We start from the raw sequence: 26,304 nt of genomic DNA, 5'->3' as shown, positions 1-26,304 counted from the left end.
TTGCATAAGAATATATAGATGTAGTATACAAACTGTTTTCCCTGCGTGTGCATGTAAGGTGTTACATACATATGAATACATAAGTAGTTCAACCTAGCTGACACAGAAAGTATGTTACCAGCTCCTTAGAAACATTTACTACACCACCAAATTCAGTGCTTGCTTTCTGCAATTACCCAACTTCTTTCCTGTAAAAATGCCTATACGCCTACCCTCTTACTTCCACCTCCTCCCGCACTCTCCAACCCGTTCTTTTATCAAATAAAAGACTTCACATTTGTCAATTCCTGTAACGTCCCCAGATCTGCTCGCTCTGCCCCCTTCTTTTCACTGAGGGAGCGCCTCATTTCAACTGTGCTCTACATTCAGTTCTTCACTTTGCCTCGGATTTTGCTCATGATCCGAAGGGTTTTGCCCTGTAGTCATTTCACAGCAACTCGGCAGTACCAAGAAATCGAGACAGACTTTTAAAAATATTATTTTCTAGTTATTCATCCTTTTGCTGTTGTTATCACTAATTATAACTGTTATTCTCTTCCAAGCACACACGACCCTTCTGCCGCTCTCATCACCTCTCCTCGCCCGGAGAGTCTTGCTGGCGATGACAATCCCCAGAAAACGCCGCATCCCTTCGCCTCACTGACACCGTCAGCAAACGCGGTCCCCGCACGCCCCTGAGCGCCGGGCAGGGCGCGGAGCCCCGGGGGGGTCACCGCGGCGCAAGACAGCTGCCAACTTCGCAAAATAAGTGCAGTCCCCCTCCTCTGTCCGCCTCCCCCCCGCTTAATTAGCATTCCCAATGAGCACAGCAGAAACAATAAGAAAAGGAAGGAAAAAATAATAAAAAAAGGCAGCAGGCGGCTGGCTGGCGAGAGCCACAACTTGCCCCTCCAGAGGTGCAGAGCCGCATCTCCTTACCGGCACGCAGGGACGACGCGGCCGAGCCTCGCCCGGGCCGGCAGAGCAGCTCCCCAGCCCCTTCTCCCGCCGCTCAGCCTCCCCGCCTCGCACTAGGGCTCCCGCTCGGCCAGCAGCACTTTTTAACTCCGGCATGCAGGCAGCCCGAGCCGAGGGGGCTCTCTATCTGATTGGTTTCCATTCACTGCTCCTGATTAATAAAAAAAAAAAAAAAAAAAAAAGGAAAGGAGGAGGAGGAGGGAGAAAAAAAAAAAAGCCAAACTCCTCCCCCTCGGCTGGGCTCCCTGGCAGGCGCGCACACACACCCGCACATACGCGCACCCGCACCCCTGGCGCCGGCGCTGCGGCTGCCGGGGCCGCCGGAGCTGCCGCACCGGGGCCGGGGGGCGCGGAGCGGGCGCGGAGCCGATTCCTCCGGGCGGGCAGGGATTTGCAACTGAATGCGGTGGGAGGGCAGAGGGGGAGGGTTGTGCCAGGGAGCCCCCCTTCCCCCCCGAGAGCAGCTCCGTGCTTGAGGTGGAGAGCAGCCAGCTTCTTCCCAATCGTTTGGTAGCGATAGCTAAAGCGGAATAAAATCGTGGGAGGGGGGATAAAGAGGAGGCAGAGGCACGCTCCTCTGTTGTGAGCTGTGTGTTTGTGCTGTGCGGCTTCTCATCCTCCGAGCTGGTCTTAAGACCTTCTCTCGACATCTGAGATGCCCCGCTGGTCTTTTCCCACACTTCCCAGGAAGTTCACGGACTTGATGAATCAAGATATTTCAGTGAATTATTAATGGAGATGACACTTCATGGTCGCATGTGGCGGTTTCTATGTGAATGGAAAGCAGCGGAGGGGAATTTTCCAGGTGCCTGCCTTTGCTTGGTCCCTCTCTTCCCAGAGGGCTCCCCACTCAGGAGGTTATGACTAATCTTAATGCAGAATGGACTGAAAACTCAGCTTTTGCTGTTAGACTCATGAAGCCCCTCTGCACACGTGCATTTTGTACAACTTCTCCCCCCACGCCCCCCAACCACCTAAATACAGCTTGAAATAAGGCTTTGCATTTTCTTAATCTATATATTAAATTACAAGATGGAAATTGCCGCCAGTTTATTATTTACCTGACATAAATCCACTCCGATTCAGCTGCACGGTGTCCCCTTAAGATTCATGGCAAATGTTGCAAGGGAAGCTCTTTGCCATTTGCCTCTCGCATCTCCACAGTCTTAGGTTTGACCTTTATGATTTTTTTTTCCGTACTAGCAAATCTAAAGTCATCTTGTTTTTCTTTCTTTTTCTCTTCCTTTTTTCTTCCTTTGTTCCTACCCACCTTTCACAATTTCTGCATGCTGTGTGTCTTAAGGATGGATCTGTGCTGGCTCTAAGCCATCTTTGTGTCCTGTTTCTGGACTATTTCAGGGCTTTTAGTATAATTTAAATATTCTGAGCAGTAGGAATTCAGGTAGCAATCTTGCTGCTGTAATTTCTACAGTGCTGCAGCATCATGTCCACAGCATAGCTGAAACTGGTGCTGAGCTTGTTGTAAAATGTGGAATATGTAAAGTTTTTGTAAGGAAGGATGTTCTTTAATGTTTGATCTTTGTGTACTCTCAAGACTAGTCAACCAGAATCCATGAAACACAGCTAACAAGCACGGTCTAAGTGATGTCCAGGTGTTAGAAAAATAAGTTACTTGTTGGTAGAATTGCCTTGTTAAGGGTTAGGGCCTGACATGCTACAGTGATCTCAGACCTAGGGGGAGGTTACCAGAGCTTGGGAAGAAGGATATTCCATTGATAGTGAACGCAAAGGATGCAGAATTTGCGGGCCACAAGGACAACTGGCAGAACTCCCAAGGTAAGGAAGAAACTAACTCAGCAATTGTGCTGAAATCAACTCCAACTGGGTAAAAGGTAATTCTGGCAGGGAGAAATCATGACTGCCGACTCACAGACCATCGACCCAAGAAACCAAACAACTCAAGAGAAAGACTGAGCATAAAGATTAATTAGCATGAGAAGCAAGAGAATCATTAACCAATAGAAAATAGGATCCAAACTAATAGATAACGATGTAACTTGTTGCCAATTGTTGCAGTCTGGCTCACTGCAACCCTGAGTCTGGCCTGGCTGGGTGAGCGTGGCAAAAATAGAGGGGCAGGAAGGGTGGATTTGCCCGCAAAATAGAGCACTTTAATGATGGTAAAATAACAAACACAGAAACCTCACGATCTCAGGGGCAACATCCAAAGACCAAGGGGCATGGTGAACTTGCCAAAGGGGTATCTGAGGGCAGCGATCCAATCCCGAACATGGAACAGAAACACGACCTTATATGTGACAGGTCCTGAGCCAACTGAGAACCAGAACCAGAAACGTGGCCTGTTATGGAAGGATTCTGTTACCATACTAACTTCCATCCTTTCAGTGTCTTGCGTCCCATGGTCTCAGGTTGAAGCCTCCTGCATAAGCCACCAAGGCTAAACCACTACTCATCCCAGCCAGTTCGGTTCCCACAGCCAGTGAACACTAATTCCTTTGTTTGCTGAAATGTATAAATCATAAAAATTTGATAGCTGATGTGCTTGATTTTGGAATACCACCAAGCACCCAGGCTTGTGCAACTGTGAAATAAATAATCGATGTCTCTCTTGAGTGTGTAATTATTGTCTTGTTGCACACCAGGTAACAAATCCAATTTTTTTGGACAACAGGCTCCTTAAGAAAGCCTTCAAGCTATTTCCCACAGCCACTGTGTTGGCAAAGCTGTTCTTTTAAGGACTCTGTATGATACTACAAAAGGCAAAGTAGGGTATAGAAGCTGGATTCTGCTTTGCATATATTTGTGAACTCAACAAATCACCCTGAAAACCCAATTAGGTACCACTGCTGTTATTTGGCCATTTTAGTCTTTCCACAGCTGAGTTTTTCCAGCCTGTAGATAATCCTGGTTGCTCTTCTTTGAACTTCCCCTAGTTCCCTCATTATTTTCTTTTTTTTCAGCAATGACAGGTCAGGAACTCAGTGAATATTTGCAGAGCATTCCCACTGGAGCTTTCTGGACACAGTCTATCTCTCTTTATGACAGACCACATTTGCAGGCTTTCTTGTTCCCTGCCATATTGCATTGTCAATTCACTGCCCACTCTAACCCTGAGGTCTCCTTGGGCATTATTCACTCCTAGATGTGTTATATTCTGATTAGCTTTAATAACGATGCTTATTTTATTTTATTTTATTTTATTTTATTTTATTTTAATTTTCTCAGGCAGAGTGGAATTAATAATATCCAAGAAAGAATTCTGTATTTTTGTTAAAAAGGAAAACTGAGTGCAGGAACAGTTGTGTTCTCCATAACATGTACATAAGATATGTATCTTCCAATCAATTATATGAATTTGTGATTTACAATTTGAAGTTCATAGCTGTGTGAAGAAAACTTCTTTCATTGTTGAGAGAGACTTTCAGGATGGTGTTTTTCTTCCTCAACCCTCTTCTATTGACAGCTATAATGATAATAAAATTAGCAGATTGGATCACAAAATTAGCCAATGAAGAGTCTTGTATACCTACATTAGCTGAGTGAAAGGCTCAGCTAGGATTGTGAAAATTGATCGAGATTGGCTGAAAACCACTTCCCTGCCATAAGGTGGAGAATATAAGAAGGTTCAAAGAAGAACTGAATGTTCGTGAGTCTAAGACTCCAAGACTGAAAAGGAGACAAACATTGCTTGCAGCTCTTGAACAGGTCTCGTACTTGGAAATCAGAATGAGTACTCAAGCTAAAACATCCTATCTCAACACCTATCTTGTCTGTGGCTCTTCTCTTAAGCAAGCATTCCTGCCTGTGGACTGACAAGGGTTAGCCAGAACAAAGATCCCAAGGGGCAACTTCTGCCTTTGCAGTTTCAGTGGAATGCCCAAACCCTTCCAACTGTGACCAAAATGTCCATGAATATCAGTCACCAGCACAAAAATGAAATACAGTGTGAGCTAGGAATATGTGGTGATATTCTCTAAGCTATTTAGGTGAAATACTATTTCCAAACATTAGAAGATATCTATGTAGGATTTAAAGACTGAATAGCCACTTCTGGTTCACTACAAGCTGCAGTATCTGCGAAACAATCTGAATGTCTCACTTTGTAACTCCACACTTCAGAGTTTGCCCAGACTCTTCCAAAAACAGAGGGACCTTACTCTGAATTTGTAAATGGGAAGCCTCAGTCTAAGACAATTTCTCTTCACTCTTTTCTGCTTTCCTTTTTTTCCTAGGGGTGAGGAGCCTTGTTTTCTCAAGCTTGACTCCCACATCTTTCAAGTCTTTAAGCCCAGTCCTGTAGACCTATTTGCAGTGATCAAGGATTAGCCAGGCAATTGTAAGGGCTGAGATAAGGTCACATTTTACCATTCCCCGAGCAAGATGTGCTTCTCATAGCACTGAAACAGCCCTGGTGTCTTCCTAGTCCTACTCTGTTACAAATGCCTAAGAAACAGGGTAGCACAAACCACTTTCCCATCTTCTGTCAATTCCTCCTGGTCTGCTTGGCCACTGGAAGAGTAATGGTTTGCCCGCTGGATCCCAGTGATTGCATGCAGCCCTACAATGCCCCATGTTTGTCCTCGATCTCCGAATAGTTTTGTTGTCTCTCAGTGTCCTTCTTCCAGTGAGGCCTCCAAAACTGTAGAAAGAGATTATTCCAATGAATCTGAATGCCTTGTTCTAACTTGAGTTTGTTACCTGGTTTAGCCCCTTCTAGAAGTGATGAAAAAAAGCAGCAGATGGTTTGATTGGTTCCTTCATAAGCCACATGAGAAACTACTCCATTTCTTCCTATTCCATAGATGTTTTAGGGTGAAAAATATTCTCACTGCAAGATACAAAAGAACAAAGAAGCAAAATGTGAATCAGAGCTTGCTGATTTTGTAGAAACATTATGGAATTATGGTAATTAGAAAATAGTAATAACATTTGTGGTTTATCCTTGAAGTAGTTGTATTTATTCATTAACAGTGCAGGTCCTCTGACTAAACTGGAACTTTGGTTTTCTTGTCTGGGTTGAAGATGAAAATTTATTTTCAAAACTATTCTGGAAATTCTGTTTTCCAGTCAACTACCATGGTAGCTATTCTTCTGCTTCTCTGGGTACATGCAAACTCTTTCAAGAAAACCACAGATTTTCTTTCAGGAATAGCTTTACTTCTGAGTTGAATAAACCTGATGATCATGGTCCCTCACCAGTTTTTCTTGCAGTGTTTTTGCCTAGGGATGGCAAAAACAATTTCATTTTGGATTAAACTCATACTGAAACAGATATTTTCAAAACTGTCATATACCTCTGAATTTCTTAGCTCTCCTAATTCCAGTGGTATTAAAATATCACAAGAACAGCTGTTGTTATGTTGCTTGTGGAGTCAGTAATTACAGAATTGTGTTGTGAAAGTAACAAGCTGAAGGGAGGCAGGTAAGTTTCATACACAGATAGTTTAAGTAGGTTCAGCTGAACCAAACCTTTGTATTTCAGGGTTCACCCCTCACTCATGGCAAACAACCAAGAAACTCTGCTGTTAAAAATAATGTAACAGCATCCTTCACCTTTTGCATTCCCAATATGTTGGATTGATCATTCCTGACAGGAGCATAAAAATGTCAGCGTAACAAATAAGATGGGTAAATAGCAGCTAATGCCTGGGGAGGTTCATTGCCTCAACAGGTACATGAAGTTATAATTGCACTAATCAGCATTCCTACAAGCAGCCAGCACTTCAACTTGCCATAGAAAAGGCCTGAAAGGACAGAGACTTCTTCCATGCTAAACACCATGGATATCAACTAAACCTCAACCAGTGTGGTCTTTAAAAATGAAAGTTTACATCATTAGGATAAATGAGGAGCCAGCACACATCTGCATGCATGAGATGGCAGCAAATGAAAAATCAGATTCTATCCCTCTAGCTGAATAATCATTATACAATAGAATCAGTTCATGACCAAATTTCACTGTATGCCATCCAGCTGCAGTCAGAATTTTGATAGCTTCCCTGGAACTGATACCAGAGGTTATCAGTGGTAATCTCATGCTGCTGTTGTAGGAGTCGTTAGTTGTGGGCCCTAGTCAGAATCTGGAGATACTGTCCTTTTCTACATGCAATACTATTGTAGCAAAATTGGAAAGTAAGGCATTTTTCCGTATCAGCCACATTTTTGGATGCTGTGGGAATATTTTACAAGATACATATAAACATTTTTCAAGAAATACTTAATTTTCTGTAAAAAAAAAAATCCTTTATTGTTTAACCTGGAGAACTCTTCTACATGATTGCGTTTGTTGTCACAAAGCCCCACTTTGGCCATGAAACCTATTACTTATTTATGTGAAACTAACATTCTTACCAGTCCCCTGTCTGTATCCATCAATTGTCTCCTCTCTAAGGGCTCAGAATTTCTGTGTCATTTACCATTTACCATGCTTTAACCAGTTCCTTCTCACTTCCTGAGCCACAGTGACAGTCTGTATGCACTCTCAGATGGTAGAGAACACCATGTAATTTGATTTTGTCAATCCATTTTCACTGTGGACTGGGCTAAAAAGAATTATCTTCCATTTGTTCCTGGCTAAGAGTGCCTCTATGAACAGGTACTATGCCTCAGCTGATGTAGGCTACTCACTGTGCAGTAATAACTTGCTTGTGAGTCTGACATGAACATACTTTGTATTTTAATAACCTCTGGAGAAATAACTGTCTTTTCTACCTCAGCTTGCACAGTACCTAGTACAATGGGAGGAAAAAGTACTAAAAAAGTCATGAAAATAATTAATACATAAAAATCACAGTGTATTTTTCAGTAGTGCACACATACACACATCCATTTGCAAATTTCCTGGCCCGGAGGATTTGTCACCCAAATAGAGATGAAAAGCAAATGCTAAAAAGGAAAATGAAGAGATGAAGTGAGTTAAGATCCATGCAGTGGGTCAGCTTAGATCTGGGAATAAAATTCAAACCTGGCTCCCACTCTGCTGTAGCTCAAATCAGTATTTTATCCTCTTGTTCAGAGTGCCTGTCATGGCTGGTCCCTACCAAAGGTTTCAATCCAGGTGTATCTTTCTCATTTCTCAGATAAGTATTGCTGAGAACCACAGGTCACTCTTTCCCCCCGGGCTGATCAGTTCCTCCTTCTCAGGATTAGGACTTTGTCCAAATCTTCATCTTTCCTGATAACAATGTTGACACATACACTTTTCTGTCTGTTAGGCTAGGTCATTTACAGAATGAATAGTAGATAATTTTTGAGCAGTTTTCTAAAATGCGGTGCTTTGCTTCCCCCCATCTCCTCAACTCTTTGATTCATACAGTCCCAAGTGTGTTCCTTGCGTGGCTGCAGTGTCCTGTGGAATTACACCAGCACTGAATCCTGCAACACCCCCACCCAGCCACCCACCCACCCACAAACCTCCCTTACATTAAGGTTGCAAATGCACATTACATTTTTCTTGACAAAGCAGTTTAAGTAATTTCCCCTTCCTTTACCTGTGTGCTCATCATTCCTGCCTCTGCCCTGGCTCACCTCTCTTCAGTTTTGTCATCAAAACTGTCAGTGGGATGTGCTGTAACCTGGTCACAGAAATCAGTATGGTTACAAATGATTCTTGACAAAGTTAGTTTTGTAATTTGGGCCATTTGAGTCACCTGTTGCCGTGGTAAATCTGAGTGGATCACGAACTACTGCACCTGTGTGTGTGTGCAGGACAGTGGTGGATGGGGGAAATTTCTTCAATGACTGTGTCACTGGAGAAAATGTAATGTGATATTACACATGAAGAGATACATTCCCTTCTCAGGAGAAGCTGTTTAGCAGCATAGTAATAAAAATGATGAAAAATGCCCAGGACACTTGAGAAAGATCATTCTCTAGCTATATACAGAATTTGAAGTTACCTAGAGTTTTGTGTTAGTATTTACTTGAGCTAATCAGTGAATCTGCTGCTGCCTTTCTACTTGACAACTGATATTGTCAACCCCAGAAGAAACAAACACCTTTTGCACCACATCTTTGGGTTCTTTGTATGTTATTTGCTTTATCTAAGAACATAATTTGCTGTTCTAGATGTTTGGCTGAAGGCAGGGGCCTAGCAAATATTTTTTATGATATTTCACGTGGGCTATTTTATTCTTCCCTACAACAGGTCTTTTTTCTCCTCCTCCTTCTTCATTTTGGAATTCCTCTCATCTGCTTGGTCACAAAAGCCTTCATTTGAAGAGTGTAAATTGCAGCTCCTCGTGCCTTTCTTTAAAGCCACCGGGTGAACTTTGTGATTCCAGTTTATGAACTGTCCAGTGACCAGGACATTTTCATAATTTTTTTGTCCCTATCTCTTGTGACTGTAAAACTTGTTACTGTAGGAGAGTGACACTAATCTCAGTCTGCAGTGTAAGGAGGCAGGGATATTTTGAATTTAATGGATGTCTGAATTTCAAATGAAGGTGTGATTGCAGCTGAAAATGTACAAATACCCATGCAGTGTCTGTAAATACATATACTTTTCTTTGAAGGCTGCAAAATTTAAAAGATTTCTACCTCATCTGCTTCCATTCTGGTAACTTTTAACCCCTCATTCTAATCCTCCAGGGTTACTTACATGGTTGCTCAGTCATCCTGTATCCTGCATCCTCAAGCCCTGACACTTTCAAGGAACTTGTAGAAACTAGGAGCCAAACTCTTTGCAGAATTTTTTATGACTCCTTTCCAATGGAGCTGCACAACTACCCAACATGTGACATTAGAAGTGAAGTCCCTGAGGATGAGGCAGCTCACTAATGATTGCTGTGAAATGCAAAGGAAATGTTGAAACCGCATAATGCAGCTGGCTACTCAGCCTGGTATTAATATAAATTTGGGCCATTTTTCCTTGAATGAAGAGAAGTATTCTTGCCTCTGTTAAGGATTTCCAGTCAGAAAGAGAAGCGGCAACCTTTTATTTTGCATTTAATGAGAATAGGCCCCACTAGGAAAGAACATATTGTCAAGACCTTTTTTATTTACTTTCTCAATTAGTAGCAAACTGTGATAGTAATTCACAAGAGAATTAACACACTGCCTTTTGCATTTCACTGTCTCCTTTTCCTGTAGCTATTTCAGGAACTGCAACGCTGTTCAACCTAGATCCTGTTAATAGGTACTATACGGAAAAGGAATAAGCTAAACATCCTCTACTAGATCCTCCTTCTAACCTATTCAGCTGTCCTTCTATTAGGGTAGGAAACATTTTAGCAGGAATTAGAGTGATGCAGCTGGAGTCTTGTAGGAAAAGACCAACTCGTAGTTGAATGAAAATAAGTATACTAGCAAAGACCTATGATAATGCAGGGTAAGACAGCAGCTGCTTTGGGATTCTTTTTGGAAATCCTTGTTTATTGACCTAGGTTTTGGCTCTGCAAGTTAATGGAAACAGACTAAACTTTGGGCACTAGAGTAGTCCATCCAAGTCAGAGTGTTCACCTTACATCTTTGTAGAATCATGGCCCAAGGTACTATGGGGATCAGCACTACAGTAAAACTCCACTGCAGACTAGGAAGAGTTATAAAATCCTGTTTATATGTTCTCCTTGAATTGGGTGAGGATATATTTCCTGAACCCACAGGCTTTGTTTCACACTTGAAATACTGTATAGCCTATTTAAATATTTTTGTAGTGCTTAACATTCGGATCTCTCACACAGTTTACATTACTTCGACTTATGGAAGTCCCACTGTGGAGGACTGGGAAAATCTAAAGTTCTGTATTAGTAGACCCATGACAGAAAAAAGAGGCAATTACCTCTTGTTTTAAAAGCTCCAAAGTGTAATTCTTGCAGTTAATTCCTGCAAGGTTCAGAGAATCTAGGGTGAATTTGGTTTGTGGTAGATATTTACATTTTCTTTGGATCAGTTATATATTTGTATATAAGAACACTGATTTCAATAACAGTCTTCTACTTAAACTTGCAAATCAAATATACCCTATGGGGCATCTGATGTAAATTAGTGAACTGGTGTTCGAGGTCCAGCTGAGTATCTGATGCTATGGATAAAAATAGGCTTCATGGCAAGTCCTTGACCAAAAAAAAAAAAAAGAAAAAAAAAAAGAAAAAAAAAAAGAAAAAAATGTTTATAAGGCTCTTTCTTACTAGAATTAATTTCCCCTTCTATTTTCTCCCATATGATTAGTTATATATTAACTAACCACCACAGTGGGGAAAATGCCCACCAGCTATCTGGAGACATAAAGTCAGCCTAATGGAACACACACCCAGTAGGAACACAACTCATAGGAGCTGTTGGGATGGGGCCTTAGGAAAGAGCCATAATTTATAATTGGCCACTGTTCATCTGACAGAAAAGAGAGAAACTGTGAGTTCAAAAAGGACTTCAAAATGTGAACCTGTCAAAGCCTGTGCATTGTATTTGCTCTGGATGGTGCATTAACATCTCTAGAAAAGCTTATGCTATTTTGAATGATGGAGGTCCTACTGTGTAGGGCTGGGGAAAAAGAAATAAAGTTCTGTATTAGTAAGCATGTGACTGGAAAAAAGGCAATTATCTCTTTCTTTGTGAGCTACAAAGTATGGTGGTGGTAGCTTCTGACAAGAGTAAACTGGATGTGCACAGCTTAAAGGCAAATTGAGGACATGCAGATGAAAAGTTCAGCCCTTTCCTCATTCCCCCCTCCTTTCTTTACCCACCCTTGTGATCTCTTTACTACAGCTGGAGAGAAAATCTGGGGCACTTGTTTCTTTCATTTCTTCCAGATTGTTATTTTATCCTCATTTTTGGTAGAGTGGTAATGATATCCAGTGGCTGCTTAGATGAATCACTGATAGATATTCCTTAGGGATATTCCAGAAAAATGCATCCCAGCCAGGACTTATTTCCTAAGTCACAGCATGAATTTGAATCCTATACAGTCTGCCAACAGTAATCAGCTCCTGTCACTGGTCGGGTTTCCATTATTTTTTCCTTGGCTCTCTTCTTCAACCCTTCTATTTTATCCACCCGCACCAGCAATTAAAGGCTGCAATGAATCTCTAATGCACATAAGGAGGCAAGAACACACAGACAATCCTTTCTTACCCTTGCGTTTCATCTACAGAATATTATGGGTTTTTTTTTTCTTTGCACTCACTAGCTTATGCTGGCTTGCTTTGGGATTTACAAGATGCTTCCATTTCTTTTCTTGGGGTGTTTGCAAGAGAAAACCTGGCTATCTGAAATCTGCAAGGAGTAGGGGCATAGTCAACAGGAAAAACAAACAAACAAAACAACAGAAATATTATAGTGAAAAGACAGGTAAGCTCTATTCAGGGATTCAAAATCTTGAAATGAAAAGTGGCACGTACAAATGCTCCATATCTGTTAAGGAGGTGAATACTGCTCCTGAAAGTGCAATCCAAACTCACCAAAGTGTAGTTTGTGTCACAAGATGACCAAAGGGCTTTGGAGAGGGTTTGTCATGTTAATTCTGAACCAGTCATCTGAACTTAAGCCGTGCTTGTTACCAGGATTGGTTTGGAACTGGGAAGGGATTGTCACAGAGGCTGCCCTAGACACACTGCAACGTCTCCCTGCACAGTCTCTGAGCTGCGGCGTTACCTTTTATGGAGAAGTTCCACTTCCAGCACGGCGTTTGGAATGGCACATCAGCTCTCCCTCCTCAAGAAGGCCTTTCCAGTTGGCCTTCGCTGACTGTGTCAGCTGCCAGGTAGAAAACAATCCATCACTGCTTTCATTCTCTTACACAGCGGGCAAATTTTTAAAGGAAAACGCTGTTAGAGCTGGATGAAAATAATTTCCCAAGCTTGCATGACAACGTATCTATTGCCACAGCAGTACTGAGAGCTCCTGTGGCCAAGCTGATGTGATATTAGGTGAAAGCTGCTGGGCTTCCTTGTGTGGGCCCATCCTGCTGGCACAGAGCTGGGGCAAGCCAGGCATGAGGCACGGGGTGGGAGTAAGGCTGCCTTCACAGCAGCCTTGCCCAGCCTGTAATTCTGCACTGCCAACCAGTGGATCTGTGGGTTAGGTTGCTGCAAAACAGACATCTGGCCTGGATCAGGAACCGGCTCACAGTTGCTTTTTCTTTGGTTGTTGAACAGAGCAGAGATTCACAGGAATGAATGATGATGTGTTGGTACAGTGGCTGTATGCTGGCTGTAGGGCAACAGACAACTGCTGATACAGCCAACTGGTAAAAATTCACCTGTCACCACTGGCAGAGTGAATTAATACATTACATCCACAATCTATGATGAACTCTGAAGCCAAATGTGCTCTATTGCCAAAGCACAGCCTGATTATTTTGGAGATTTTTGGTAACAGGCATCCAGCTCCTAGGGCTGCAGAGGCTGAGGAGGGTGTAATTAGGAGTTAAGTTTGGGAAGGATGCTTGGGAAATGCTGAAGACTGCATTGCAGTTCACCGTCCCAACTTCTCCAGCTCTGCTGACACAGCTCGATGAGAGCTGAACCAGTGAGCGAGGTCACTGAAGTTATTTCTCAGGGTTACTTTTAACCCCAAGCATTTGAGTGATCTGGTTTACAGAGCAGTCAGATAAACAGTTGCTGTGGCTCATCGGGAAGGGTAAGGCTGCAGTGTGAAGTGAGAGGCAGAGCGGGGAACTGCGCTGACCCAACCACTCAGAGCTCTCTGGCAATCCCTCCGTGTCAGAGTTGAAGAATACGGTGTACATTTTGCAGCACTGCTCCCAGAGGTATGAGTATCTTAGGAACAGCCACTTCTCACTGTACAGTCTTCATCTTAAAATAGAGCAGCAGGCTAAAAGATGTTTGTTTACACTAAAACAAAAGCTCTAGATGGAGTAAATTAGCCCTGTGGTATTTAATTTGTGATTCAGGCTCATCTATGACTCTTCCAGTTTCTCTTCAATTAAAAGAGCATGTAACTGCACGTAAACATTTAGTCTAGTCATATTTAGACAACATTAAGACTTGGATGCCAAACTGCATGTACTTTTCAGTGGCATTTGAGTGGTAGAGTCTTATTTCTTCCGTTCAAATTAACGACAGGATTCTAGGCAGGTCTTTCCCCTTTTATTTTGTGAATAGTTCTTATATTATAGGGATCAGGTAAATATATGATTCTTCCACTAGTACTGCAATAACAACTCCATAAAATATTGGCACTTCTGTAACAAAAAAAACACACAAAACCCACACATAAAATTTTTACCAAATCCTAGCTAACTAGTACATTTGCAGGGTGGCTTGTCATGATCAAAACCTTCTGTTATCATCTCTATAGGAACGTCCCAATGAGGTCACATTACATTACCCCCTGCTGGGGATCTTCTCTCTCATGTCTCCTGCTTGGGGCTAAAAAGATTGTAAAATGGGTGTTCAGTGTCCCACTGAATTAGCCAAAATCCCAGATTAGAAAGCAGCGATTTCTACTTATTTTAATCAACTTTGTACCAGTCTTGTTCGTCATCCTTTCAACAAAAGAATTGTTTTTCCCATTTTTTCATTAGATCTCAAATTAATATCTTCCAGGGGAGGCACAGAAACTAATTGGAATAATAAATGTACTCATATTTGCTGATGTCTTTTAGCATACTACAATTCAGATACAATGCATATGAACAGTAGTTAATAAAAGTTTGCCTGATAGGACACAGGCTAAAAAGATCTCTTTTTTCCTTTAGATCTGACAGTAGTTATGTGAATTTCTCATGTTATACTTCCCTCTGCCTTTCTAGGCCTTTGTACTGCTGAGGAGCAGAAGGCAGAGGAGGTAAGGTCACTCTTCCTGTGCTATTTCCCTGTCATCATCATCAACTGATGTAGTTGCAACAAAAATTATACTGTTCTTGTTTGTTCTCTCCTCTGAGACCACAGAGAAACTCTTCTGAGTGTTAACAAAAGGCTTGAAGTATCTGTCTGATATGTAGAGAAAGGCCTCTGTCATCCTGTTTCCTGCTCCTTAATATTGAAAATAGCTGCCAGAACCATAAGCCCAGCATGGTGGCAGTTGCCTCACACAGTGATTCCGTCTATTTTGTTTGCATGAAGCTTTGAAGTTGGATCCTCATGGTCCTTTAATCAGGAGAAACTCATTGAGTTTTTAGACTTCATTTTCAAACACTGAGTTATCCAAGAAGTGGGATGAAAGATATGGTGTGGAGCAGACAAAAGCTGAAAGACACAAATATGATGTTTTCTAATTGTTTATTTGGATGATTAGAAAGTTGGGAAGCAGACAAACTTTCTTTATCTCTCCTTTTCAGTGCTTTGTCCTCTGTTACTATGTGCGTGGGAGATACATTGCTACCTATCCATGCCCATGATCTTGCTGTCAGCAAGATGTTCTGGGCCTGCAAGGCACTTTTTTTGAGTTATTTGCTTTGTAATCACAGAAAACTAAAGCTTGTCATGACTACTTTTTAATGAAGAACAAAATCCTTTTCTGTCTGTGTTTCCGTATTACCTTACCACAATCTGTTTACAGAAACATGTGCATTCCCTGGAACAGACTCACTAATAAGGTGCAAATCCATCTCCCTGCTATGTATCCATTAATTCCTACTAATATTATACAGATGTCTTTGAATCTAAAAAACAAAAAACCCCAGACAAACAAGAAAACATAACCCAAACCCTATCTTGCTTTGTAAAATAGTCATTCTACTTCCTTTATTAGCAATTTTTAATACGGTTTGAAAGATTATAATTTTCATCTGTTATTACCAATCCCATTTTTGACTGTCCAATAATAAATTCATGAGAGTCTACCTGTACAGTATTTCGTTTTGCTTTTTTCATCTCCACCTGTGAATTAAAAGAAAGTTCAAATGTACCGATGTGCTTTTCTGATATTAGTATGAATGGGTGCAAGAGTGACTGCTGGGTCAGAAGGTCATGCTGCCAGCCAGAGGGATCTTGGCAGGCTGGGGAAATGGGCTGACAGAAATCTCAGAAAGTTCAACAAGAGGAAGTTTAAAATCCTGGACCTGAGGAGAAACAACCCCATGCCCCAATATACGCTGTGTGCCACCCAGCTGGCAGGCAGCTATGCAGAAAAAGGCCTGGAGATTCTGCTGAAGGCCTGATGAACATGATCCAGTGACATGCCCTAGTAGCTAAGAAGGCTAGTGTTATCCTGGGCTACATTCAGAAAAGTATTGCCAGTGTGTAGAGGGATGTGATCCTTTCCCTTTCTTCAGTGCTTGTGAGACCACAGCAGGAGTACTGTGGATGTGGCTTTGGACAGCTGTCTCCAGGTGATCCTGCTTCAGCAGGACACTTAGACCAGATGACCTCCAGAGGTCCCTTTCAGCCTCAACCATTCTATCATTCTGTGATTCTTTGATTTAGTTATTCTCCTATTTAACCAGGCATAAGCAATCTGTAATTATGCAAAATAACCTATTTCAAAACATTGCCCCTGACAGATGATCACCTAAGAGATGTTTCCATCATTTGCCAGGACAACTCTGTTTTCACTTCTGTCCTGCCACTGCATTCATACCAAGGGCATTTCAACTCTGCAACAAAGTTTAAACGAATGTAAGGAGTGATCCAGTTCCATGTGTCCTTAGTAGTTCAAGTTCAGGCTGTTACCAGCAGACAAGGGGTAGGAGCAAGGGGTGAAGCTGCACATTTAAACAGCAATATTTATTGTTGAGAACATGCAGTTTTACATACTCCTCCTCCAGCACGGTGGAGCGGCAACAAGGTTACCCAGGTCCCTTTCCAGCTGACGGTGCTGCTCCACAACAAGAAAACAAATGAGTAATGCCTCCGTGGCAGGAGTGGCATCTGCCCAAGGAGTGCAGTGCAAAGTACTCCAGTACATGCCATTATCTTTCTGCTTTTGCCTATTCACAGCAAATAGAGAAATGCTTCCCTTGTTCCCCTGTCCAAGGATCTCCTAGGAATCAGGCTGTGGGCTGCCAGTTGAATTATACTGTAGAGTGAACTGAACAATACAATCTTTTTTTTATATACAGCTCTATAATTTCCAACCATAAATTTAATTGAAAATTTCAAGGATAAGAGACTACTAAAAGTGAAGTGGTTTAAAAGTTATTGACTGAAGTAAAAAAGAATTGTGAGCTAAACAGGGATCTCAATTGCAAAAAGAAAATTAATCTATCTATTTAATTATTTGCATGGGTAATATCATAATATCTGAGCACTTTAGAGGTATTATGAATTTTCTCAGTTCACTGTAACTTCATCAGAAAAAGTTCATTTTCTGCTCTGAAGTGGGATTCACTGAAGGTGTGCAACCCTTCTGCCATGAAAATATTTATTTTGGTAACTGCCCTTTGACAGGTTCCAATTTACATGATATTTTCTCTGTGTTAGAAAGATATTTGTCTTAGTTTATGTTCTAATCAAAATTAGGTTTAAAGTCTACAGAGCATTTTGATTTTAGAGGGAGTTCTTCAGTTAAATATGTAGGCAGAGGATCCTGAAATGTCTTGCTTATATGGATTCCCTTCCCTTTTTTCATACTAGAGGTATCTAAAACAAACTCTTCCATAAGCTACAGTAGTATGGAAAAAATCAGAAGAAAAGAAAAAATTTGAAGGAAATTGCATGGGTGTAATACAAGATTATGAGCCCTCCTTTAATGAAAGAAACTGTTTCCGGATAAGCAAGTTCACTATGACACAAAGCTGGGAGGAGTAGCTCATACCTCAGAGGGCTCTGCAAACCTTTAGAAGGACCTTGACAGGTTGGAGAGGTGGGCAGAGTGGAACCTTCTGAAATTCAACAAAGGCAGGGTACTGCCCCTGGAGGAGAGTAACCCCATGGACCAGCATGGTCTGACCTGCTGGGGAGCAGATCTGCAGGTAAGCACTGATGGTCCTGCTGGACAACAAGCTGTCCATGAGCCAGCAGTGTGCCCTTGTGGAAAAAAGGCCAAAGGTATCCTGGGGTGCTTTAGGAAGAGCATTGCTGCCAGCAGGTCGAGGGAGGTGATCCTGCCCCTCTCCTCAGCCCTGGTGAGGTCACATTTGGGGTGCTGTGTCCAGTTCTGGGCTCCTCAGTACAAGAGAGACTGGGTGTTCCTGGTGTGGGTCCAGCAGAGGAGGACAAAGGTGATTAAGGGACTGGAGTATCTCCCTTACAAGGGAAGGCTGAGGGACCTGAGCTTATTCAGTCTTGAGAAGAAACAACTGAAAAGAAATCTCATCAGTGTCTATCAGTGTCTAAGGGAGGGTGTCCAGGCTCTTCTTGGTGGTGCCAAGAAACAGGCGAAGAGCCAATGGGCAGAAACTGATGCACAGGAAGTTCCACCTGAACACGAGGCAGAACTTCTTTATGGTGAGGGTGACCATGCACTGAACAGATTGCCCAGAGATGTTTTGGTGTCTCCCTCACTGGAGAGAAACACCTTGACACAATTCTGTGCCATGTGCTCTAGGATGATCTTGCTTGAGCAGAGAGGTTGGACCAGATGACCCATTGTGGTCCTTTACAACTTGGCCCATTGTGTGGTTCTGTGAAACTATTCCGTGCAAACTGTGCTACTTCAATCAATATATATCTGTCAGTTTGCAGTGATTCACAAACTGCTGGACTTTCAACCAAGGACCAATGTCCCTTCTGTTTTTGTGCTTTTCCCTACATAATGTGTTCAAGTACTCCAAAACAAGCATGCTTTGGGTACCAAAATATTATACATTAGAAAGTAGAAACAGTGAAATGTGTTCATACAGTGCTTGGATTCTTATTGTTCCCAGTGATTTCAAATGCAGAAGCAGTTAACAGTTGAAAGGGAGAGGGAAAAAGAGCAGGTGACAGAGATGCAGTGGATAGTCTGGCAGTGACACTGGAGGTTAGAATGCACCATTGGTGTGTCTGCAATGCTGCTACAGGTGTGCAGATTTTGAGTGTTTGCAGGTATGTTTAATATAGAGTGTTGCCACCTGAGGTGAACTGAGAATTCCAATCCCAAACAGGTGGGAAACATGCTTTGCTGAAGCCTTTCTAGGTTATGCTATCTCAATATGTGCAGGTTGGCCCATGTGGGGGTATGTGTGCTGCAGTCATGCATCTTAGTGAATGCACTGACTACATCTGAAAAATTATCATGCAAGGACTAGTGTGGGTTGGAGTCAATCCAGCATGGATGATTAACCCACACCGACCTCCATGTTGCTGTGTTAAGTTTATGTGGTACTCACACTGTATTTGGGTGGAAACTTGATTAAGTATATCCACACTATGCTGAAGCCATGGTGAAACTGCAATGTCAAGCCATACCTGGAGATCTGCTAATGCCAATGGAAAGAACTTCAGTGGACCAAGAGATTGCCCTGCAGTGAGCAGTATCAGGGCCCAACATTCACCATAATGTTTGGCATTTACAAAATTCCAAAGCTTTTGTTTTCTAGGATTTTTTGTTTGTTTGTTTGTTTCATTAAGAGTAGTTCAGAAGGCTATGCTTGGAACTAGTTACAAAAGCATCATAATGCTACCTCAGACCTGGGAATCTCAGCTACTGATTCTCATCTGGTAGGTACAGCCTCTTTAAAAGGGATATATAGATATTTCCCTCTTCTAGCAGAAAGGTAGCCCCTGAGCAGTGGAGGCAAGCCTTCTTTCTTAGAAGTGGGTGATTTGTGGTTGGAGAATTGTATCTTATGGTTAGGTCATAACCTTTCAGTGATCCATTCAGTAGTAGGATCTTCTTACTCTGTCATCTCTTTTCATCAAACTCACAGGACTTTAAGACTGTTACAGCCTCTGCCCTTTTGTTCAGCTTGTCTAAATTTGGCCAATGAGTTCAAAAGTCATGCTAAGAACAAGCCCTTGGAGAGAGGAATATCCATACAAACAGCAGTTGCACTTTGGAAAACAGATTTGGAAATAGTACCACACTATAATAGAAAAAGCTGCTTTGGTTTGTGTGGTTTGTGGAGCATAGTAATGGAGTTATTCGAACATGTGATCTGTCTGGGCAACAATTTCACTGAAGTAGGATTTTATGAAATTTTATGGAGATAGAGCTCATTTATCTGTGATTGCTGTGATAGCTGAAGCATTTGTTTTAAATTTCCAGAAATCATAATTCCTAGATATATAAATTCACCTGGCAGTCAAAACAGCTATTGGAAATCCCACCAAAGTCCTGTTGTTTTTAATCCCATATCCAGGCAAGAAGCCAAACCGTTCAACAGTTTGGGCACTGAGGTCTCTGAGCTCAAGAACTGAGCCTGTGCTGGGTCCAAATAAGCAGTCTGTTCCTGCTGTCATTTTATATGGTCAGTTTTAGCTCTACATTGCACTCTCCAATCCCCACAGCTGCTCATTTTAGTGGTACCAGTGCTGACTCAGCCAGCTGGGATGAAGTGGTCCTGCCTTTGTAACGAGGCAAGGAAGCACACAGGCAGGAGGAGTGGGTGTGGAGGAGACTAATCCACTCTAATCGACACTGGTCACCAAACTGTATGCCATTAAGAAATTACGGGAACATCTCAGCCAAATCTAAGGAAAGAATATAGCAAAAAGGCTCCCAAAGGCTCTTGTGAGTGCTGAGAAATTGTACTTGTTTCAGTGAATGGCCTGGGGTGGTCTGCCCAAACCTGACATGAAATGAATCTGACCTGATTTACGTGAATAATTTGAGTCATAACTTCTTCCAACTGACGACTAAGGCTCTGGCAAGAGTGATCACGTCACAATTTATCAGTGAAATGGCCTTCCAGCATGCAGAGTCAGCAGGATCTCTTCCTTAGCCTGAGTAACACATGTTGTTACCTCTTGCTTGGCCAGAGGTGAGATACTGCTCTTTTGGCCTCATTGAGCTCATTGGAGAGCCTGGGGGTTATTTAGTTAGAGTTTAAATAAAACTCCTCTGGAAAGCCATTGCTGCTTTGGGACTTACCATTTTTCTCACAGTTAGGTCCATTTCTGTGAAATGCAGTCATGCTCTCAGGTGTTCTTTCCTGGCTTTTTATATGGATAGCCACGAAGGACTTAACCAAAGCTGAATGTAGGGGGGTTTTTTTTGTTTGTTTTAGTTTATATACTGTGAGTTTATCTATCTATTTTTCTATGGTTTCTATAATTTTTGGTTAAAGCAAAATGAAACATAATTTATTATTTTTTTAATTTTCTAGCACGTTTTCTAAGCTATTACCTCATTTGTTTCAGGGTTTTCTCTTCATACTGTTTTGGCATGATCTTGGTATAAATTTAAATGTTTCACATACAGATGCCAACTTTTTTATTAACCTTTATGATTTTTTTTCCTGCTTCTGGAGAGTATGCTATATTTCTGTCATATAAGCATTTTCAATATCTTAGAATACTACAGTTGTCAGGTGTGCTAAATTATTTTTTTCAGTAGTCCCTCATTCATCAATGCTGAAAGTCACAAAGGCCACAACCATCAGGAGCTTAGCTTCCCTGACTGCCTGGGAGACTCACCTCCCAAATAAGAGATAGTCACTATATTGTTCTTGAAGTCTGGTTTTGAAATTATCCCCATTGTTGCATCATTTGCAATTTCAGTTAACTGGTTATATGTTAGAAGTCAATCTCTTCTCAGAGGTTGAAATGAGCCCCCAAAATAAAAAGGAGTTCATGTTGCTAGTGGAAACTGTAAGCCTCCTTGTGTCTACAGGCTTTGCTAGTCAGGACTGAATATGGCTCTATTTAGTTTATATAGACCCATAAATGTTCAAGCTAATTTTTGAGTTAATTTCTCCCTGACAAAGCAACAATTTGTGGTCCCAAAGACACGCGGTGATACCACAGCACCAAGGATGCAGAGCGATTTAGTGTTTCTTTTTACTTTGATCCAGCATAAGAGCTAAAATGAGGATAATGTACAATTATGAGTACTCTTCTTTTCAAAGCTTCTATATGCTGGTGGGAATGACTGATCTCCTTCATATTTTCTAAAGCTCTGATAATTAGGACATGGTGGGAATGCTGCTGTTAAGCACCATATAAAGCCTAACCACTGGCAGTCTTTAGGACATGCTCAGCAGATGAAAGGAAAACAATGGATGAAAGGAAAACAAACCCAGAGTTACAGATGGCATTCAGCTATACACTGTGGACTTTTGCAGAAGGAGTTTTTTCTGGCATTCAACATGCAAAATGCACAGTCAGAAGAAACACTGCCACTTCTTCTGACCTCAGTAATCATGTAGGCCACAGGAATTCCTAATTGACTTATCATCTGAGCTTGTCAGAAAAAAAAGACATCCCACCCTTACTCTGAAACACTTCCAGTGATGGAGATTCCACTCTGCAATTTTCTAACACTCTGGCAGTTAATTATCCTTACTGTTAAAAAATTCTGCCTTATGGCTAGCTTGAATTTTGTCTAGTTCTGACTTTCAGACATGGACTTTTCTTCTGCTTTTGTTTGTTAAATATAGGTAATAAAGAGACATTTATATACGGGAACTCAGGCAGTTTTTGACTGCTTTTGATCTAATCATACCTGTATCCCCTTGTCATAAGGCTAAGACATGTCACTACAGAGCATGTGTTTCAGTGAATATAAACATCCAAGCAGCTGTTCTCATAGCCTTTGTCCATTTAGTGTCACCCCCTGTAGTGTGGACATTTGAGCAGGACGGTGTTCTGGCTGTAGTCTCACACAATGCAAAACACCTATATCCCCTACCTTAATCTCAGCTGGGATCCTCTTGCTTATTTACCCAACAGCAGCACAAAGAACAGATTTTGTTTGGCAGAGGATTTTGACAGAGCTGTATACTGGAAACTGCTATTTTCTATCACACAGCTTGAATAGAGTGCTTAGGTGTTTCATGAGGCATTTCATGGCTTGTAAAAACATGTGGCTAGTGCCATGAATAGTGTGTATTTGCTTTTCTACACTCTTCGAACACCTCTGTACAGGAATATGTCTTCCCTTTCTAGTTTACCACATATTCCAGCTCTTCTGAGCAATTCTTATACAGTCATGCACTTAAGTATATTAGTAATAGTTATCCTAGATTGATCACCTTGCAGAAGCTTACAGGTGCTCTTCTGCTTCCCCCTCTGTGGCATTAATAGCAATGTCTATGTCAAGGACTTCAAGCTCAAGATGTCTTATGCTTGTTACTCCTCAGGAACACCAGCAATCCTAACATTACCTGTTCCTCATTTGTTTTATAACCTTGTCTTACAAAGTCTTAATTTCTTTGGATTTTTTTCCCCTTACCAGCTTTAACCTGAAAGTGAGACATTAATTCACCTGACCCAGTAATTTAGTCTTTAAATCCAAATTTCTGCATTTGGGACTAAGAGATTTGGGTGTACAAAAATGGTTGTTATGCATTTAAGCTTTGTTTTATCAACAGCCAGTCATCTCATTCCCTCTCTGAGTTTGTTGAGCTCAGAGAAAAGGAAGTGCTTGTTTTAAAGCAGAGAGTTTTTCTGAGGGTGACATTTTCTCTGTCCAGGGGTGTTTGAGCCCCCTTTCTTTGGGAGGAGGATCATAAGAGATGATCTTTTCTCTTGAGGGTTACATGGCATGTGGACCTGGGTCTTTATGCATCTAGAGAGTTCTGCAGAACCGCCTGGGTAGGGATTGTTAATGTCTTGAGGAAGAAAGATTATGGTGGGGGAAGTTAGGACAATTGCAACACACCAGTAACGTCCTTTCTTCCTTTGCTTTCCATTACAAATGTTACAAAATTTCTTTGAACTATCATGGTGTTCTTGGGGAGTTAAAAATTAGTCTAAAAATCTCTATGCCTATTTTTTTTTTTTTTTCTGGAGAGATTTCTAGGACTTTCTTTTCTGGCTGAGCACAACAACTGGTTTTGTCTTTTTATTTTGGCATCTTCACTTCTACTCCCAGCTGGAAGTGGGAAATAAAATTTAACAATACAAGGTCAAAAAGGGGAAAAAATAATAAAATAAAAAGAGTCACAAAGGGTTCAAATGTTGTGTTGTGTGTCTTCCTCCTGAGGTGGGTCTTGATCCTACCAACTGTTCCCCTGTAAGAAGGTTTATGCCTGTGGGTGCTCCTGCTGAGTTCAAAGTTGCTCACATGAATAATTGATGGCAGGGTCTGGGACATAGTTTGCAATTCCTTTTTCATGAAAAGTTCATTATCATCAGATTTCATCTTGCTCCAAACATTGCTGGGTTAGGGACAAGTAGGTCAAATGGATACCTGTTGTGTTTTTTGGGGTTTGTTTTTTTGTTTTGTTTTGTTTTGTTGCAGGAAGACCAAGCAACTGGCAACCTGAAACAGTGATTTATTATTATTAATAATAGTAATAATAATAATAATAATAATAATAATAATAATAATAATAATAGTCACTGTCACTCTTTTGTTGGGGTAGGATTTTATCAGAGTGGTGAGCCTTGAACAGCTTGTTCAACAAGAGTTCAAGTCTCAGAGGAAGGAGAAGAGCTCAGAAAAGCTTTATGTTTTACAAATGTTTAAGTGGTATTATTCATAACATAATACACTACCCTGGTGTGTGCTTCAGAGTTATACTGTTGCATCTTCTGCCATATAATTTTCCAGAAATCACACATCTCCAAATTTATATTCATAGTGATCAGAGCAACATAGAGAAATTAGGTAATACTTGAAGTGGATGTAAGCTACTTCAGCACAAAGGGTCTTATTCGGATGTATTTTTAGCCGTCAGTGTAGCACACTGATATAAAACACCAACTCACAGAGGGAGAGAGGAGAAAAAAGAATGTGAAGTTGTAGAGGATGTGAGAAGGAAGAAAAGAACAAAGGACTTTTCTCCAGTTGAATGCAAATGGAAATGACCCTAAAGATTCAGGGAACACAGGCTTTCTCCTGACAGTGAAGATTTTCGTGCAGTGAAATCCATGTTTGAGACTCATTAGCAAATGCTGTGATCTTGCTTATTTTCCATAGCAGTGTCTAGCTGTTTCAAATTGACTAGTAAACCTCTGATATGAGGTTGAATCAGGAGCTATTCCAGGTATTTCTGTAATTGGTTATCATGCTTAATTACAAATGTTTGAGTACAACTAGTTTGCTCTGGAGTTGATTTTTCCTGCCTTTCAGTTGCTGCTTAGTATATGTGTTGGTTAAAAAAAAAAAAAGGAAAAAAAAAAGAAAAAAAAGATAAATTAAATTTCTAGAATGCTTTTGTTCTAAAAGAGTTGAAGATTTACAGAATGATGGATTAATTTAAGATATACTATCAATAATGTTTTAAAAGCAAAAGAACCAGACTATCTATCTATTGATCACCTATCCATCTCAAGGTCATCTGTCTCTGTCGGTGTTACCAGTTTGTTTTGGGTCTAATTACAGTTCCTTGTGCATGGCAACTCCTATTTGCCACTTACTGGTTAAGGCCTTGGTTGCTGAGAAAAAGATCCTGAAGCTGTTCTCAGTTACAGTGATGTGCCAGTTTTGCAGTGCTCTGCACGCTCAACTGCATGGTGCAGAAATGAGAAGATGCAGTAATCTGCAATCCTTGTGGGAACTTCATAAAGAAAAGCATCTATGGGGACTGTGGTAGGTTGGGGAAAAAGCCTGTGTTTTGAAGGGACATGAGGCTCGTGGAAGAAAGTTGGTGTCGTTTGGCATAGGCACCTGGTTGGTTTGCAAGACTACGGCAGATATTGGCAGCACTCATAAAAAGAGAAACAAGCAATAGAGCCTGGACACCAGCACAACAGAGAACACTTATAGTGACACAAAACTTTTGTTTATCACAGGCTGGAGCAAGTTGCTTGATCAAGTTGTTTATATGCCTAATTGGTTGCAATATTCCTATTAGCTCAATACAAAGACCTCATTTGTGCTTTTCCTCATCTAGAGGGGACAGCAGGTCAGGGAACTAGCAGTTATGAATTTTCACCTATACCACTAAAGTTCTATGGTTTGTGATGCAAATAACATTCAAAAATAAAGGAAAATATATTTATCACTCAACTCTGTCAAGATACTAAATATTGCCTATGAGGAGACTGTACCAAATGTTCCTTCCAAAACTTAGTTCTGTGTTGCTCAGTCATAGCTTTAGGCATCATCACCTGTTCTGCCAAGCAGAGTGGTGCTGTGCCATAAGAGCTTTTCATTCTCATTTCCGTAGCACTGATGGGTAGGCAGGAAAGATCCCTAAAGAATGAATAAGATATAATGACCCAACAGCACAAGTGCAGTTAACTTAATCCACAATGCCTTGCAGCACCTACATCATTGCATGCACTTGTGTGTGCTTGGATGTCTTCTCATTAAAGAAGCCACCTAAACACACTGTGTGTGTGTTTGAGTTGCAATTCATTGCTCAAAATGATCTCTATGGGGCTGTTCTTTGGCAGGAAATGCTCTCCTGCATCTTCTCCTGAAGGCTTCTTTCAAGGAGCCGGACAAATGAGAAACTGATACTGTCCTGCCAGCTTGGATCTCTGTCACTTT

The 26,304-nt window shown here is 41.3% G+C and overlaps 1 protein-coding gene across 4 annotated transcripts in view; it reads right to left on the bottom strand.

Moving 5' to 3' along the window:
- Positions 1 to 2,335, bottom strand: part of CDH6 (cadherin 6) — a 110,517-nt gene extending 108,182 nt beyond the window's left edge. For 2 of the 4 annotated variants that reach the window (XM_063400509.1, XM_063400501.1), the window contains exon 1: positions 919 to 2,335. The gene's annotated coding sequence lies outside the window, so the exon portion shown is untranslated. The remainder of the gene's footprint in view (positions 1 to 918) is intronic. The other 2 variants (XM_063400516.1, XM_063400524.1) reach the window with 2 other exon arrangements.
- Between the last annotated feature and the right edge of the window lie 23,969 nt (positions 2,336 to 26,304).

Source organism: Prinia subflava, chromosome 1, assembly GCF_021018805.1.
Source record: "Prinia subflava isolate CZ2003 ecotype Zambia chromosome 1, Cam_Psub_1.2, whole genome shotgun sequence".
In the NCBI taxonomy this organism is placed as follows: domain Eukaryota; kingdom Metazoa; phylum Chordata; class Aves; order Passeriformes; family Cisticolidae; genus Prinia; species Prinia subflava.
Note: the sequence above shows the minus strand (reverse complement) of the source record. Positions and strands in the feature narration are given on the sequence as shown.